The sequence below is a fragment of the Falco naumanni genome, chromosome 5 (genome assembly GCF_017639655.2).
Source record: "Falco naumanni isolate bFalNau1 chromosome 5, bFalNau1.pat, whole genome shotgun sequence".
NCBI classification, from domain to species: domain Eukaryota; kingdom Metazoa; phylum Chordata; class Aves; order Falconiformes; family Falconidae; genus Falco; species Falco naumanni.
The window spans coordinates 25,909,586-25,927,537 of record NC_054058.1 but is presented as its reverse complement, the minus strand read 5'-3'; the positions used below and the strand labels follow the sequence as shown (position 1 = coordinate 25,927,537).

General features: G+C 45.5%; 1 protein-coding gene across 5 annotated transcripts in view; it reads right to left on the bottom strand.

Annotated features, from left to right (window-relative positions):
- RESF1 (retroelement silencing factor 1) overlaps nt 1-17,188 on the bottom strand; it is a 38,276-nt gene extending 21,088 nt beyond the window's left edge. For 2 of the 5 annotated variants that reach the window (XM_040594242.1, XM_040594247.1), the window contains exons 1-2: nt 16,796-17,188; nt 13,748-13,830 (exon numbers count right to left, since the gene is read on the bottom strand). The gene's annotated coding sequence lies outside the window, so the exon portion shown is untranslated. The other 3 variants (XM_040594243.1, XM_040594246.1, XM_040594244.1) reach the window with 3 other exon arrangements.
- Nucleotides 17,189-17,952: the final 764 nt, after the last annotated feature.

Below are 17,952 nucleotides of genomic sequence, written 5' to 3'. Positions count from 1 at the left end.
CAGCCTAAACCAGGACAGCATCCACCCCTTATTCTATACCATTTGCCATGCCCAGGCCTCACACTTTCCAGTACATCCCAGTTAACCCCCACCACCTTCCCTGTCTATTGATATATATACACATGTATAATCCCCTTAGTCTATGGGGCAATCCCTACAAAAGTCCATTGAGTTAATTTAGTCCCTAACTTCAGGCTCCATCCATCCTAAATCTTTCAGAGCAGGAAAGATGGTGCATGATGTTGGACTGTTGCATGCTGAAGTCAATTCCAATTATATCACTGCTGTGCTGCTCTGGTTTCACTGAAGTTCATGCTTCATTAATCTGAGTGATTTTTACTGTAATATTCTTGATATGGCATATAGCACCATAGAAATTATGATATACCGTGTTATAAAGCAGTTAACATCATACAATTTAATTCATTGGCTCTTCTCACTCAAAATCAAATCCCCTCAAGGCACACATCATAATTCCCCATCCTCCCACATTACCCACCAGGTACATCCAGGCCCTTGAGCAAAAGCAATCCCACAAATGGGTTTGCCTTTGCCTGAGGCAGGAATAACCCAGGCCGTTTCCCCTAGCGTATTTTTTATATGCACTACAGGAACTTTATCCCTTTCTATAGTATGTAAAAGTTTTGATTAAGCAGGGCCAGCCCAATTGGCAGATCCTCAAATGCTGACTAACCAGGTGGCTTTTGCTAATGCCCCGTGTCTGAAGGTCCTACCACCCACTGCCCTCAGTGTAGCCTTTAACGGTCCATAGCATCATTCAGTTTTCCTGGAGGCTGGTACGTGATAGGGGCATTCAGTACCATGTTCTTTAGCCCAGGTATCTATAAGGTTGTTTTGCAAATGAGCCCCATTATCCATGTCTATTCTTTCTGGGGTGCAGCATCCAAGTAAGATTTGCCTTTTCAAGGCCCATGTTGTGGACAGTGGCATGGGACACTGTCTGTTTCCAGCCATCCAGCGGTTGCTTCCACCACTGCAAGCACATAGCACTTGCCTTGGCAGGCTTGTGGGAGTGCGATATAATCAGTCTGCCAGGCCTCCCCATGTTTATACTTCAGCTATCATCCTCCGTACCAAAAAGGCTTTAACTGCTTGGCCTGCTTAACTGCAGCACTTGCTTTACATTCACAGATACCCTGTGTGATAGCATCCATTGCTAATTCCATCCCTCAATCACAAGCCCATCTATATGCCGCACCTCTCCCTTGATGGCCTGAAGTGTCATGGGCCCAGCACCCTATGAGTAATTCACCTTTATGGTCCCAGTCCAGATCTACCTGAGCCACTCCAACCTTAGCAGCCTGATCCACCCGACAGTTGTTTTGATGTTCTTCAGTAGCCCAACTCTGTACATGAGCATCTACATGACTTATCTTCACAACCAGGTAGCAGTATCTTGCCACTGTACAGCAGCCCAGATGGGTTTACCTCTGGGCTGCCAGTTGCCACAACCACCCCCACAGGGCATTTGCCACCATCTGTAAGTTGGTATAGAGATAAAAGTATTGACCATTTTTCTCATTCAGCAGTGTCTAAAGCCAGCTGGATGACTTTCACCTCTGCAAACTGACATGATTCACCTTCTTCAGCAGTTTCTGAAACTTGTTGTAGGGGACTCTGTACAGCCACCTTCCACCTTCAATGCTTTCCTACAATATGGCAGGACCCATCAGAAAACAGGGCATATTGCTTCTCACTTTCTGGTAGTTTATTATACAGTGGTGCCTTTTCAGCATATCACCTCCTCCTCCGGTGACATTCTGAGTTCTTTGCCTTCTGGCCAGTCCATGAGCACTTCCAAGATTCCTGGACAACTGCAGTTTCCTATTCAAGCTGGATGTGTGATCAGTGCAACCCGCTTACTCTATGTAGCATCAGTTGCACAGTGTAGATCAGACCCTCCCTTCGAACATCCAGGCCAGCACCAGCAGCCAGGGTGCCAGAAGAAACTGCACTTCAGTACCAATCACTTCCAAAGCAGCTCAAACCCCTTCATAAGCTGTCAGTATCTCTTTCAGTTGGCATATAGCGGGTCTCACATCCTCTGTATCCCCAACTCCAAAAGCCTCAGGGCTGACCTTGAGTCTCCCTCAATGTTTTCTGCCAGAGGCTCCAGGCAGGGCCATTCTCCCTGGCTGCAGTGGAAAGCACATTACATCTTGCCTTGCTCAGACTGGCCCATGGGCTACTGCTTGAATTGGTTCCTGTTTAATTTGTTCAAATGCTTGTCGCTGCTCAGGGTCCCATTTGAAATCATTCTTCTTCCAGGTCACTTGATAAAAAGGGCTTACAATCAGACAGTAATTTGGAATGTGCATTCTACAACACCTAAGAAAGCTTGTTTCTTCCTTACCAGTTGGTGGAGACATGGTTGTTATTTTATTGATCACATCCATTGCGATTTGACAATATCCATCTTGCCATTCTATTCTTAATTGGATCTCCTGTGCAGGTCCCTTGACCTTACCTTGTTTTATGGCAAACCCAGCTTTCAGAAGGATTCGGACATTTTTTTCCTTTCTCAAAAACTTCTCCTGTATTGCCCCACATGATGGTATCATCAATGTATTGCAGGTGTTCTGGAGCTTCACTCTGCCCCAGCGCAGTACAGATCAGTCCATAGCAGATGACAGGGCTGTGTTTTCACTCCCCCAGCAGTCAATTCCAGGTGTACTGGATGACCGTCCAAGTAAAAGCAACCTGTACTTTGCTGTCAAAGGGATTGAGAAAAATGCATTAGTGATATCAATTGTGGCATACCACTTGGCTGTCTTTAACTCCAGTTCATATCAAAGTCATAGCCTAGTCAGTGTGGCAGCACGACTTTATTCAGGCCATGATAGTCTACTGTTAAGTCTCCATTCAACTTTCATACTAGCCATATAGGTCTATTAAAGGATGAATGAATCCTGCTGATCACTCCTTGACTCTCCAGTTGACAGATCAACTTAGGGATGGGAATCAAAGAGTCTCAATTGGTGTGACATTGCCACGAGTGCACTGTTGTGGTAGTGATTGGCATCTGTTATTCTTCAACGCACAACAAACCTACAACAGAAGGGTCCTCCAAGAGACTGGGCAAGGTAGGCAGCTGTTTAATTTCCTCCACCTCCACGGCAGCTGTACCAAAAGCCCACTGGTACCCCTTTTGGTCCTTGAAATACCCTCTCCTGAGATAGTCTATGCCAAGGATGCACAGAGCTTCTAGGCCAGTCACCACGGGGTGCTTTCGCCACTCATACCCGTAAATTAGGCTTACTGCAGCCTCCAATACAGTTAGATGTTGGGATCCCCCTGTCACTCCAGAAATATAAATGGGTTCTGCCCCTTTATAGCTTGATGGCATTAGGGTACACTGTGCATTATTGTCTACTAGAGCCTTATAATCCTAACATGCCAGACCAACAGACCCACACAGTCCAAAACCCAGTTTCTCTCTCCTCCACCTAGCTGGAGGAAGAGCCTCTCTAGCCCTAGTCATAGGATCCTCCACTTCTTGTAAGAACAGATTAGAATTGCTTTCCATAGGTTCAGGAGTAAGACCAGCCCTTTCACTCTGTCTGGGGAAATACCCACTGGAAATTGGAGTAGCAATTTTCCTGGAAGAATCCCCATTTGTGATTGTTTTTCCTTTGAATTCACATACCCATGCCTCTAAGGTCAAGGCAGCTTTTCCATCCCACTTCCTTAAGTCCTCTCTGTGGTCCTGTAGGTAAAACCACAGGGTATCCTGTGGTGTGTACCTTCTATATCCTTCCTCTTGAGCATACGGACGCTTGCTGTTAATAGCCGAGATGCGGGTCGGTACACATGGGGAGTAGGATCTATCCTCATCAAATTGCTCAACCAGTTTCTCCACAGCTTGAGTGAGGAAGAGAGATTTTCTTCATATTCCCAGAGCTGGCAATCCACTTCATCCACTGCTGGCACCACTTCATCTCTCCAGCTCATTACTGCCAAGGAACTGGCATACAACGATGGTGCACTCTGTAGACATTTCCACCACACGGGTCAAGTCCATCAGACTTCATCTGAATCTGTGGGGGACTGTGTGTTGTTCAGGTCTCAATAAATCATCTCTAGCCAGCTAATTCCCTCAGGTACTGGATACCTCTCATCTGTTGCAGTCCACTTGCCTGGGCAACATATAGTGTCTTCCTTGAAGGGATACCTTTCCTACACACTTGACAGGAGTCGCCTCCAGAGGCTCAGGACTTGTGTCCCTCTTCCAATTGCCTTGTCAATACCCTCTTTCCTAGTAAGTGATCCCAGTTGCTTGGCTTTCCTACTCTAATTCCAAACTATCAGCCCCATTATTCCAGCACTGGAGCAGTTATGTGATAATGCGCTCAGCTGGACGACAGCCGAAATCTTTTTGCGTATCCCACAGGGACAGGGATCAAGTCGTTACCTCTTGTTTTGCCTCCTCCTCCTGTTCTTGTGGTAGCTCTATTTCATCCTCCTTTACTAAATGAGCTGTCTTTCAAACCCATTTCTTGTTGTGTATAGAAGTGTTTGATACCAGCACAGGCTGGTCCTCTGTATCAATTGCATCACTCACCACTGAGGCTGGAGTAGCTGCAGTACCTGTCACTGGCATTGGAGTAGCCACAAATAGCTTAACCCTAAAGACGACCAGAACTAGATTCATGGTTTCTAGCAATAGGACCACACTGGTTTCAACATCCCAAGGATATTCAAGTTGTTGAAAATTCTCAGATGCTACCATAATTAGCCTGGAGGAGAAGGGGAAGATGTCTCCTCCAGAGGCTGGCTCTCTGAGGAGACAAGGTAAAAGGTGTAATTATTAATAGTTTCCAATAGATGGCTCCTGGCAGATGTGACTGCAGGGCTGAGTACAAATACTAGTTTCACAACCAGCAATTCTATCATATTATAAGCCAGTATTACAAAATAACCTTAGCCCAGCCCCCCGAGGTGACAAACACCACAACAGAGAACACATACATAACATAACGTAAGAACAAGCGCAACAACTCAGCACAAATAAATCAATATTATGAACATCATTATTAAACTAATACAATGAATGCTTATAAAAAAAATTGGGTTTAACAAGCTCTGGTCAGATCTGTCATTATCTCAACTCTTCTTTGTCCCACACTGGGCACCAAAAAGGACTGTCATGGTTTAACCACTCCTGCTTGCTCACTTCCCGCTTTCCACAGAGAACTGCAAAAAGATAAAACCCACAGGCTTTACCCACAAAAATCAGGACACATGCACCTGTACCAACCCTTCTGTCACATGTCCCTTATATCTTCTCACCCTGTTGACATTGTCTGCCTTTAGGTTAAGTTTAATAGTATTCTCTTGTCTGAGTCCCACTTGATACTCCCCTTCCCAAGTTCATCGCAGCCAAGCCTCCAACTGCTCTTCCTCACTAACTCTCAACTCAATCTCCCATTGTTACCAAAGCATTGATTAGAATCAAATGTTTGGGTTGAAGGGACCTTAAAAATTGTCTAGTTCCAACCCCCCTGCCATGGTCAGGTGTTGCGACGGAGGGAAGACACAGTCACTCAATATGAGTGATCAGCAGACTTCCTTTATTGTCTCTTACAGTCACCTTTTATGCCTTGTTATAATTAGCTCATACATATTACAAAAGTTAAGCTCATTATTGGTTAGTTGCCTAAATACCAAGTCCACCCCTGTTTCTCTTCTGTAGTTATCTGTTCCCACCTGCAACATTCTTTTCCCACCGAAATCTTCCTGTTATTGTGTTAACAAGGACAGCCAAAGACAGTGTATTTTGCTTTACTTCACATAAGCTGAGAGCGATGTGCATTTTTGTCCAGCCAGCTGGACTATGTCTATGAGACTTTTTTTCAGCTAGCCAGTTATCCACAGTCAGGGACACCTTTTCCTAGACCAGGTGGCTCAGTGCCCCATCCATTCTGACCATGAACACTTCCAGCAACGGGGCATCCACAACTCCTCTAGGCACCCTGTTCCAGTGTCTCACCACCTGCACAGTAAATAATTTCTTCCTAATATCTAATCTAAATCTACCTTCTTTCAGTTTAAAATTGCTATCCCTCATCCTATCACTACATTTCCCAAGACAGGGTCCCTCCCTGTCTTTCCTGTTGGCTCCCTTTAAACACTAGAAGGCTGTTACGAGGTCTCCTTCTCTTCTCTAGGCTAAACCACCCAAATTCTCTCAACACATCCTCAAAGGGGACGTGTTCCAGCCCCCTGAACTCTTCGTGGCCCTCCTCTGGACAAACAGGTACTTAGGTGATTTAGAAAAAAATCATGTGCAACAGCTACTTTTGGATCCTAACTGGTCCTTAAACAGGCAGAGTTAACACTGCTAACCAATGTGTCTAGACTCATTATGCACCCCCTTCTTGTCTACCGCTTCGGAAGGGGAAGGATAGCTAGCCTGGCTCCACAGCTGTAAGCTACCTCAGCAGAACATACGGAAGCCTTACAGACTATTTGGAGTGCTCAACAGTACGGGTGCAGAAGCCTTAACCAATAAACTAAACACAATGACCCCCTCACTAGAAAATCTTCACTTTCCCTTATAGTTATTACTTAAATTGGGACTAGGACAGTGGTTGACCACAAACCACAAACACTTTACCTTTATGGGAATGTCCAAAACACAGTGACTGCACGTTATTACTTAATCTTCTGGGGTTTTCCTCAGCTCAGAGCTGCCTTCAAGCCCTACCAAGCACTTCAGGTGCAGTAGCCAGAATTTTAAGACAAGGTGACAGCAGAATCCCACCTGCTCAAATGCATAGAAGTTGTCCAGAATAACGCCACTGACACCAAATGACACCTGCAAGCCCAGCAGCTCTCAGTAAACTTCCATACAATGCAAATGCAAACTTAGCTGTTGCCTGTGTATTGACTATAGGAGATGTTACTACTAAACAAATCTACCCTAATCTCTATGGTTTTACACCAAGATGGATCTGTGATCCATCCTATGGATCAACAAAAGGCCTGGCAGAGAAATAAAGGACGACAATAGATAGATATTGAAGCTTGCATCCCTGATGTAGGGTAGGGCTCACGTGAAAGGAATTTCCCTGAGGGAGTATGACATTTTTCAGCACACTCTGACAAACAAGCTGAGACAGTACTTGTCTATGTCGGCAACAGCTGTGTGTATTTATGATCTTGAATGATCAACAGCAACTAAAGCTTTGAATTTGATGTTACATCCAGTTGCAGTTTTATTAGTTTTGACTTGTGTTTATTGCTTATAATCATTCTGTCTATCAAAGCTGGGTGAATAAGGAAACAAATCCTGTTAATCTAACATGTAAAACATATGTAATCAACCGATTCTGTATGTGTGATGGTATATAATCATCATTAAGCAACTCAACTGTAGCCTTACCACTGATCTTCAATACACTGCGTATTTATGGTGCAGAGGCAAGAAGTAACCATACCACCACTCTGAGTCAATAAAGTTTGATTGACTGTAGTCACAGGGTGGAGTGTGATGGATGCACTTGACTCCTGGACCAAACTAGCAAATAGTTTGGTTCAGGCTCCCAAGGAAGCAAAAGCCTAGGTCATGACCACGTCAAGAACTTCTCTAGTTTCAACCTGTTCTTTGAAAACCCACACAGGAGCAGGATGACACGGTGAGCTTTGATGCATGAGCTGAGAAATGGGAACACTGATCATACGATTAACACATGAATAGCAGGTGGTTCTTCCAAGACTAATTTGTCAAGGAACAAATGAAGTTGTGGGTACAAATAATCTCATGCCTACCCTCTCCATCACATGTAATTTGACTATGAGCCAAACGTTTTATCCCATAAATATGACAGATTGAAAACCTTTTTGAGCTCTCCCTGCTAAACAGCTGGCTGCACAGCAGTGATCTCCCCTTGAGTTTGGGCAGCCTCTTCTTAAGGTTACTCCTCAAGGCTGAGAAACCCCTTACCAACTTCTTTGGTATGTGACCAATGTTTTGCATAACCTTGTATCATAGGGCACTAAGATTCTGTACTGGTATTTTTGAATTATTATTATACCCTCCGTACAGTAAGTAATAGATTGAACCTTGCCATTGGACTTCCTTGTGCCTCACCTTTACAACATCTTACTTCAACAAACCCATTTTTGCTGCTACTTAGATGGTGGTTCTTTAAGCGATGTAAACCTCTTCTGCAACAAGTGTAACTGAGGCACTCATAATAGTTATAAAATATTCTTATTCATTATTAAAAGCTTCCTTTAATTGGACCAAAACTCTGTTTCAATGCCAGTCACTCCGATCTCTGTTGTTTCCCATCTCTCCAGGACATGGAGTTCAGCAAATACAAACTTCCAAGAACTGAAAGGACAAAAGTTCATCTGCAGGCCAGCACACCTTTGTCCCCTGTTTCTGCTTCTGCACTTCTAGCAGTCAGTCTCAATTAACCAAAAGCATTTAAAATTAATTCAGCATGTCTGACATCATAGAAAGATTAGAGAAGCTTGGCAGACCTGCACCTGTGGTACAAGATGGCCTAAATCAACCAAACATGCCCAAAGAGTACATATACACCATGAATTCTCGTTTTCCTCAGTTTATAACTGTATTTTAGATATCACAGAACAAGCAGACAAAAGTTTTCTTGCCACAAGGATTCTCAGCAGTTATGTAAGAGAAAATCTGTCAGAAATTACTTATATCTCAGATTGACAGTCAATCACAGGGTTGTTAGAGTAACTTTAAGCATCTAGAGCAGGAGTCCTCAAACTTTTTAACCAGGAGGCCGGCGCGTGGATGCAGTGGCAGGCAGCCATCTGCGGCTGCTTGGTTTCCCCCCAACCCCCAGCTGGGGGGGGTGAGGGTGTCTGTAAATACCAGGGGCCGGATTGAGGACCCTGGGGGGCCGTATCCAGCCCACTGGCCATAGTTTGAATACCCCTGATCTAGAGACTAGTCGCTTCTCTCTGCAGATTCCCATTCCACTACTTCCAACAGTGTATTTTCCACTTTCACCTATTACCTTTGTTGTCCTAATGCCATCTGCTGCTACAGATATGCATTACAAAGTGATTATTGGATGGGCCTATTTTAGTTTTACATCCATGAACTTCATGTTGAATCCGGCTCTTCTCCCAGCCTTCCTGTGTTCTTAGCATTGTCTCTTTGAACTGCCAGGACATTTCATGTGATTTTATTCAGTATGATCCAGCAGTATTTCTGAGGCAGTTTGTTAGTGGGGTTTTTTTGCTTGTTTGGGGATTATTTTTTGTAAGTGATCACACTTCATTCTCTGCGTCCTCAGGGCCCAAATCTACCACAGCAGGAAGAGCACTCAGAACAAACAGGACCATTTCAGAACAGATAAAGTAACAGGACGAAGATTTTTTGGTTCAAATGACAGTCATTAAAACAAAAATGATCAAAATTATCCTCTTCAAAATTATCTCATTAGCATAGCCCCAGTACTTGTTAAGGGATGCCTTAAGTGACCACCTCCAGAAACTCTGTGGCTTGATGGTTCCTCTTGCCCAGAGGCTCCTGGAGCCCAGTCTGGAGACCCAGATGTCTCCATTGTAGGCCCTTTAACACAGCTGCTGCTGTTTTCCTGTTTGCAGGTTCAACAAGTAGCAAAGCTGGGCATGCAAGCCAGAGACCCACGTAGGACACTGACACAAACAGCCACAGACCAGGTGCTGCCTTCAACAGCATCTACATGTACGACTCACATAAAACAGAAGTATAGACAGACAAGTCTCTTTCCTCCTCTTTGGCTGATCAGGATTGAATATCCCTAAAATCCACACATCCCCACCCTCTACACTCACAGGCACACACATCCACAGATCTCTTAATTCAGTACAGCCCCTCTGCCCATTCTATACCCCCGCACAGAGCTCAGGTCCTCTTGCCCACTTCACAGGATCTCATAGTTGCAGGCTGGTCCAGCTTGATGCTCACTAGCAAACAGACATGTGCACTTACACACTTGTTTCATAAGCACTCCACACTCACAGATCTCCCTAAACACCAGCATGGGCCCTCTGCCCATCTGATGCCCCTGCCTGGACCTAGGCCCTCCTACCCACCAATCAGTCCATTTGAAATCCGCTAGCAAATTATACAAGCAAATGCCACAAACCCAATTGGGGAAGATATGTCCCATGCACCCCCACCAGCAGGCAGCATCGGGCATGCAGGCTGTGACCCACAGTCCCGCCTTCTCACTCCACTCACCCTGCAATGAAGCCCCCACTTACTCCAATTGCTAGCACCACGGGCTACAGGTGTCTACACCCCACTGTGACCCCAGTTGCTCGCACCAAATCCACTCATGTGTCCCCCCCAGTAGCTGGCACTCCAGACAAAGTCTGTGGAACCTGTGGAGATGCTCCCTGGAGCTATGGTCTTTCCAGCTACTGGCACAGACACCCTCCTGCTCCAGTTGCTGGCACGATGGCCCAGGGATGACTACACCTCCAGTCTGACTCCACTTGCTGGCACAGTTACCAGCTCACATTGGTCACCTCACTAGCTGGCACCTAGTCCTTGCAGCACATACACACAAGGACAGAGTAAGACTATGCAGACAGATAGTTAAGAAAGGACTGAAGACGACAGACTGGCTGCAGGAAACAGGCACAGGGCTCAGTCAGACAGACTGCAGGAGCGGGCTGGAAATTAGGACCATGCGTAGCAATCAGTTAGCTGAGGGGAATGTGCTCGAGCTTGCAGGTCACAAACCCTGGGAGGACAAGGAGTGTGAATAGACACATTAACATGATGAGTCATGCTGAGAGAGCATAGGGGAGTGGGGGGGATGGCGCCAAGGATGGCGCCAAGGAGAGGTAACACCTTGCTGTTAATTGATGGTAGTTAACCACCAATCGGGGATTGCCTAGTATGCAATGCTTAGCTCAAAAGAACCAATCTGTTTAAAACGCACAGCTTCTGAAAATATATATAAACTCGTGCTTCTGTACAATAAATTGACATTTGCTTGCATCAAGCTGCGTCCCGTCTCTCCATCACAGCAACAGACCTCCTGGCCAGTCACAGTTTAGACACAACTAGCCCCTTTCATACTCTCTTCTGTCTGTTCCCTCTCTGTGTAGTTCCACCATCCTCTTCCTCCCACCCATACCTGTGACTCCCAGGTTTGCATTCTCACTAGTTTAGAAGTCTAGGTTTGTCTGCAGTTTCTCAGTGGTCCATCAATTAGAAGAAACAGGCAAGTGTGAAGGAAACAGAAGAAACAAACCTTGTCAATCAGGTTTGTCTCTCTAAGCCTTCTTCACTGCTTCCTTCTTTTCCCTAAATCCAATTGGACAAGGTCCATGACCAGATAACATTGCCAAAATAAACACTCATATCCCACATATTCTTATCAATTAGCACAGCTGAGGAGGTTTGCTTCTTGTTATGCCCAGTACTCTGCCCATCAGGTTTGCATCCCTGAACATTTGGTTTATTCCTTCCCCCTTACTGTCTCCTTTTGCACTGAAGAGGTCAGTCCTTGAGCAGATAACCTTAAAGCAGCAGATGCTCTCACCTTCCATGTACCATTACATTCCACACATTCCTCAATTTTATTGCTGGAAACAGTGTCCTGGAAAAAGTAGCCCTGCACTGCCAATGCAGGTAATTCTTTTAACTCTTGGTCCGCTATTTCTTCTGCTGCTTTCTCATGTATTTCCATTGATACATGAGTTGTGGCAGTTTCAATATTTATGTTACAAATCTGAAATTATGTCTCAATGGGGCTATTTGAGGCAGGGCTACAGCTGCAGGTTTCTACTTCTCATCACACTTCATGAAAACAGCAGCAAAATGCAGAGAAACCACAAAATGTGCTTCTGTCTCTGAATGCACCTTTAAAACTTGGAAATTCTGCAGCTGAGAAATCACAATCATATAATTAAATTTTAAAACTTATTCAGAGATAGGACAAAAATAATAAAAAACAAGGACAAATTACTCCATCATACTGGCAATGGACCTGATCAGTCTTATAGCTATACAATCGCACCAGGCAGCACTGCCATAAAAGTCACGGGAATTGCAGTCACAGCCAGAAGGGCAGCAGTAAAGGGGCCATTCTTCCATCAGGATGAGATAATACAAATAAACACTATGCCACATAACAACCATCAGGAGCGCTAGATACAGAAAATTCACTTTTATCTTTCAGAATAATCTCTTTGAGCTCAGTTTAGATGCTGCTTAAATCAAATCCAGATTTTTCTGTAAGAACTCTACCTATTTGGAAGAGCCATGCTTCACAAGGAGTTTTAAAATTCTAGTTTTCCACAATACCAAGCAACATACCAACATCAGCAAAAGAGATGTCACTGTTCAGACCAAAACGAAATTTGCAAGATTGTATCTGATGGTTTGATGGTATCAACAAAGTATTTACTGCTTATACTCCTCAGGAAAAAAAAAATATGTTCACTTTTGACCAATATCCATAAGCAAGAGAAAGTAATTTTTAACACAAAAGCAGATTTGCAGGGAAAAGACATTAGTAACCTGTGATGAATTCATCACACAAATATTCTCCTAATATTCTATTCAGAAGCCTACAGATAAACTAGCAGACTCCTCTATATGGAAAAATCCTTGCCTCTGTAGTATAGTTCATGTATATAAAATATATACCTGTAAGTATACAACTATAGCTCATGCTTTTCCAGTTGTGAGCGTTACTGTGATGGAAGAGGTCAACTAACAATGAAGCAGAGTCCAAAGTTGCTTTTTTCTTGGCTGGAATGCCATTTCTTAGAATACACTTACACCCCTATGCTACAGCTGCAGATTTCTACTTATCACACTTCACGGAAACAGCAGTGAAATGCAAAGAAACCATGAAACATGCTTCAATCTCTGAAGAATTTCCAAGTTTTAAGGCACAAAGAACTGTCTTACATCTCCAGTAGTTGTAGTTATGTCCTTTTAAAAAAGTACTGCTCTCTAATCATTCAACACCTAATGACTACTAACAGAAGAAAAGTTTGCAATCTATGTATGGAATACAAGCTGAAGTGCAAATTAAGATGTTTCAACTTAATTTCAGTCATGGAGAGTAACAGTAATCTTTCACAAACACATACTAGAAGAGCTCTTTGGCATACTTGCATTTTATGGAGACCATTTATACTGGCAATAAGGCATATTACTAGCTTCAAGATCACAGGAGTTAAAAAAAAAAAACTATAGCTGCGATAACGCCTCTCTTCTCTGCTGAATTGTGAAGTTTCCTGTACACTGTAAGTTATATTATTCCACTCATTACATTATCTTCCTTTCAGCTCCTCCAAGTTTAAAATCTTAAGGCTTTTTTGGTTTATACTTTTACTGTCCTTTGCATTTTCAAAACTGTTGAAAACTTAAAACTCTCGTATTTATCAGAAACACAAATAATAGTCAAAAAGATCTTAGTGGTGTCTAGCAATCAAATGTGTGAAAAAGCAAAGATCCATTCCCTGTCAGCAATGGGAAAGCACTAGAGTCCCTCAAAAAACTGAGGCTGTAATATGTAATACTGGTTAAGTATAGCTTAGAAATACTTTGAGTAGCAAAGACAGGTTAAGAAGTTCACATTTCCCCCAAACTCATTTTCTTCCCCATTTCTACATCTTCAGGAGCACTGATGCTACTTGTGGTGCTTCAGGATGAGCCAGACTATAGGTAATAAAATAGCTTTCATATTTTTTATTTTTTAAAAAAAAAGAAAGTAAGATTACTTACCTCAGCAATCTTCTTTGTGTGTCCCATCAGCCAGATCTGTGGCACCCTGTGGAACAGCAGGAGCTCCTTACTGGCCTTTGCTCCTGGAATGGACAATAGTCATTAAGTTGCAAGTGCTCCTGGAATGGACAATAGTCATTAAGCTGCAAGTGCAACTTTTACCAAAGTAACAATGGCCTGTACCAACAATATCACTGGACAGCCTCCTGCATTCCTGATTACTCATAATAAATCAGGTTTCCTGGCAGGCTCGGAAGTCCAATTTGCTGTGAACAGCTTCCTTTTGTTAGTGACCAGTATCAATTCATGAAGGCTAAGAACAGCAATCACCTAATGCTAACCACAATGCTGTTTTCATAATTTTTCCTTGTCTTTTAATTTTTTTAATTTTTCTTTCCTCTTCTTAAGAATCATCAGCAGGCTCTACTGTTTCTCACAAGTTTTCATAGTCAGGCTTCGCAAAGCATGAAGTACTCTAGGAATTAAGATAGCAGAACAGCACCTTCTTAGACTTTTGCTCCCTTTGTTTGCTGTCTCCAGCCTTCCCTCCTCAATGCTTTTAAATTAGGGGGTGGGGAGTATCAATCTCCCTCCTGTGCCCTCTTGTTGACTATTAATCAAGGAGAAGAAAGGTTCAACATCAAACTAACAGGTTTATTATTGCTTTGATTAGGACCAGGAGAGACCACAAACACTGTGACAAAGTCACAAATCTCCAGCCCACTAATACATTGCTTATGGTCACAGCAAACAAAATCGAGCAAGCTCTGCACATACAGAATTTAAGAAAACACTTCCCTGTTTGCAAGCCACAGACAAAAATCAACAGACCCAGGTGATGGCTCAGGAGGTTGTAGCTAAGTAGCTCAGCTGGTCCATTATGAGCAAAAGGCCTGGCAAGAACTGCTGGTTGCCAGAGGAGCACACACCCTCACTTGACCAGGTGAACCATCACACCTCTACTCCATCAGAAGTGACTAAGCAAACACAACAGGCCCCTTCTGATCATTATTTCTCACCAAAAAAAAAGCAAACAAAAGAACTGGGAAACACTGTTTTGTGTAATTTTTAGAAACAGATGCAAAAATATTCTACTACCAGAACAGGTTTGCCTGCAGAAAACACATAAAGCCATAATAACTTGCTTACTTGTTAAAAGCCATTGTTTAAAGGACAGCCTCCTGTAGATCTAAGTATTTTACTGGTCTACAATTATTTTTGTTGAAGAGCAGTAGGAGGGGGGAGGATCGAAAAAGCATCTGTGCTCTAAGTATAAAACAGAACCACAATGACAAAAAGTTCTAAAAACTTGGCAGAACAGTGAGCTGGAGGAAGTTTCAGCTCAGCTACTATTAAGCACGAAACCGAAACACCCTGTAACAGACTTGATACGAAGCATGCTGTAATGTTTGTGGTTTTTCTCTGCCAAAACATCAGACAATATAGTATTTCCTGGAGAAAAAATATCGTTTAAGCTTGAACTACAAAGAGGGCTCCATCCTTTTAACTGCAAAGCACCAACCATTTCCTAATAAACATTTTCAGAACTGCCTCAGCACAATGGCAAAGGCTTTGCTTTGAAAGGCTTGGGGGAACTTTTATACTGGCACAGCTATCAAGAGTAAAGGATTTAATTTTGTGGACAGTAATATAAAAGTGATCATTAACAAGTCTGCTGTCTCTGCCTGGAACGCCTATCTAAGCGTTTTGGGACACTGGCTGGTTAGTTCAAGGAAACCGGGTGATAAGAGCCCAGCTTTTGGCGTTACAAGTTTCACTCTCAGCATTCTCAGATGCAAGAGCTAGAAAACATTTACCAGGAGTCACGATGCGCTGGGTTTGTTTTGTTCTAATTTTAAGTCCTCCCAGGAGGCTAGTTAAGAGCGGGGAAAGGCCCAACATTACCACAGAGCTCCTAGAAAGAGTTGAGTCAACCTCGCAACAACTTCTAGGAAAACAACTTCCAGCATTCCTATGGGCTTCTGAAGTATATCCAGCACTTCAGGGGGAAAACCTCATGTTCTACCTGATGCCTCTAGTTTTCAACGAATACCAAGAGCATATGAAGCATATTTCCCCGAGCACATGAAGAAAGTAGATAAAGAAGTATCAATGGGGTACTTGCCTCTTTTTTCACATTTCCATCTGCCTTTGCAGATGGAATAAGCTACATAATTCTTTCAACTACACAATTCAACCCAAAGCAGTAAGAGCGACATATAGCTCTTTAAAACAATTTTTTTTTTTTAGTTATATAAACAGGTTTGTCAGTTCAACCACAATATGAGACTGCAGGTGTCCCTCTTACACAAGGCCGAGCACCGGCTCCTCACCACCTGCCTTGCGATACCCACCTGAAAGGCTCAAGCCAAAATCACAGGCAAGCCCTGGGCTTCCACCACAGAGCTTAAACACAGGGGACCCGAAACACTGTTAGCTCACAGCCCTGAATGAAGTTACTCTTTCCAAAAAAAAAAAAAAAAAAAAATGTTTCAGTCCTATCTCCCTGGATGGGCACACCCGATGGGGAAGACAGTGTATCAACTTCTGCTGAAGGCGGGGGGGGGCGGGGGATGTTTCGGAGGCACACAGCCCGGCCCCAGGCGCGCCTGCCCCGCCGGCCCCCGACCGCCGGTTCTGCGGGACGAGACGCAAACTACCGTCCGTGCCCCGCGGCGCCCAGCCCGCTCCCCGCCGGCCGCCCCCGTCCCTGCCCGTCAGGAGCGGACCCCCAGCCGCCCCGGCAGACCGTGCGGTCCCGCGGGACACTCGCCTTGCGGCGGCCCCGGGCGGCTCTGCCAAGGCCTCCCCCGCCGCCCCGGGGAGGAGCTGGGAACGGCCTCAGTGGGCCAGCCTGAGGAAACGGCTCCGCCACCGGCCCCCGGCCCCGCCGGAGGAGCGACGCGGCCCTTGCTAGCGGCCCTCCAGCTCCCTCCGTGCCCGCCCGGCGGCCAAGGGAGCGGCTGTCACCAGCCGCCGGCAGGCACGGCCGCCCCGCTCCCTTCCCTTCCGCTCCCCTCCCTCCGCGCCGCCGCCGCCGGTACTCACCGAACCCGGCGCGGCCGCCCGGCGAGTCTCTCGGCGCGCAGAGGCGAAGCCAGCGGCCCCGTAGACTCCGATGAGAGGCGGAAGGAGGCCGTCGGCGGCCGGCACGGCGAGGCGAACGCCAAGGCCCGTCCCGGGGCGGGACGCCAGCGCCGACCCCGCCGCTCTGTCCGACCCCGGGCGGCGGTGAGGGGCCCCGAGGCCTGCGGCCTGCGGCGGGCGCGCTGCAGCTGCCCGGCCGGGGAGCGGTGGGAAGGCAGCGGTGCGGCCGGCCGGTGCGCCACGCGGGGCGAGGTCGATCGGCGGGAGCGGAGGTTTCCTCGTGGTCGCGCCGCGCAACTGGCAGGAGCTGTGCGGCGCGGTCGGGTTTGGCTCCCGACTTCTCCAGCCTCTGCAGCCGGAGCCCCTCCCCCCTCCCTGCCTGCCTCCCTCCTCCCTGCCTGCCTCCCTGCCTGCCCTCTCAGTCCCTGGAGAACTCCAGCTTCAGGCACATCATGATTTCTAAGAAAAATACAGTGCTTCTTTCATCCCCCGCCGTGACTTGAGGACCAGCTGGGACTTCAAGGGGAGCTTGCAATTAGGCGAAATGGGGACTGATATGTATAGAGGCTCTGTGGTAAAAACTAGCTAGATGAAAATAAACTTTTTAATATTTGATGGAAATACTTGATTCAAAGAAATCACCTCACGGTCTGCAACTGTCAAGTAAAGCACACCTTTGCTGGTGCCGGGAGCACGTAGGGGTTGACACCTCCCTGTACTTGTCCAACGATCTTTGAAATTACAGGTAAATTATACCTTTTGGTTATTTGATAATAGTTGTCACATGCGATGCATACCGAAGGCAGAGGTTCCTACCTCTAGGGCCCATGTAGGGTGGACCTCCGGGCAGGCCTCTGGTACTTAGGCGCTGGTCCTCCCCTCACCTGGACCCTGCTCACCTCCTACGTGGCCTCGTACATGGCAGTAGCTGTTCTCATCGCTGCTTTACTCTTATTTTATAAGTACCACCCCTGCTTATAAGCTTATTTACAGAAACAGAAGCATCAGCGCCTAATATGTTTGCAAAACAGGCCCCTGTCTCACTGCACTCACACTGTATTTCAACCGTCAGGCAATTGTTACCGAACTGGCAAGCAATGCATGAACTCCCGGTTCAT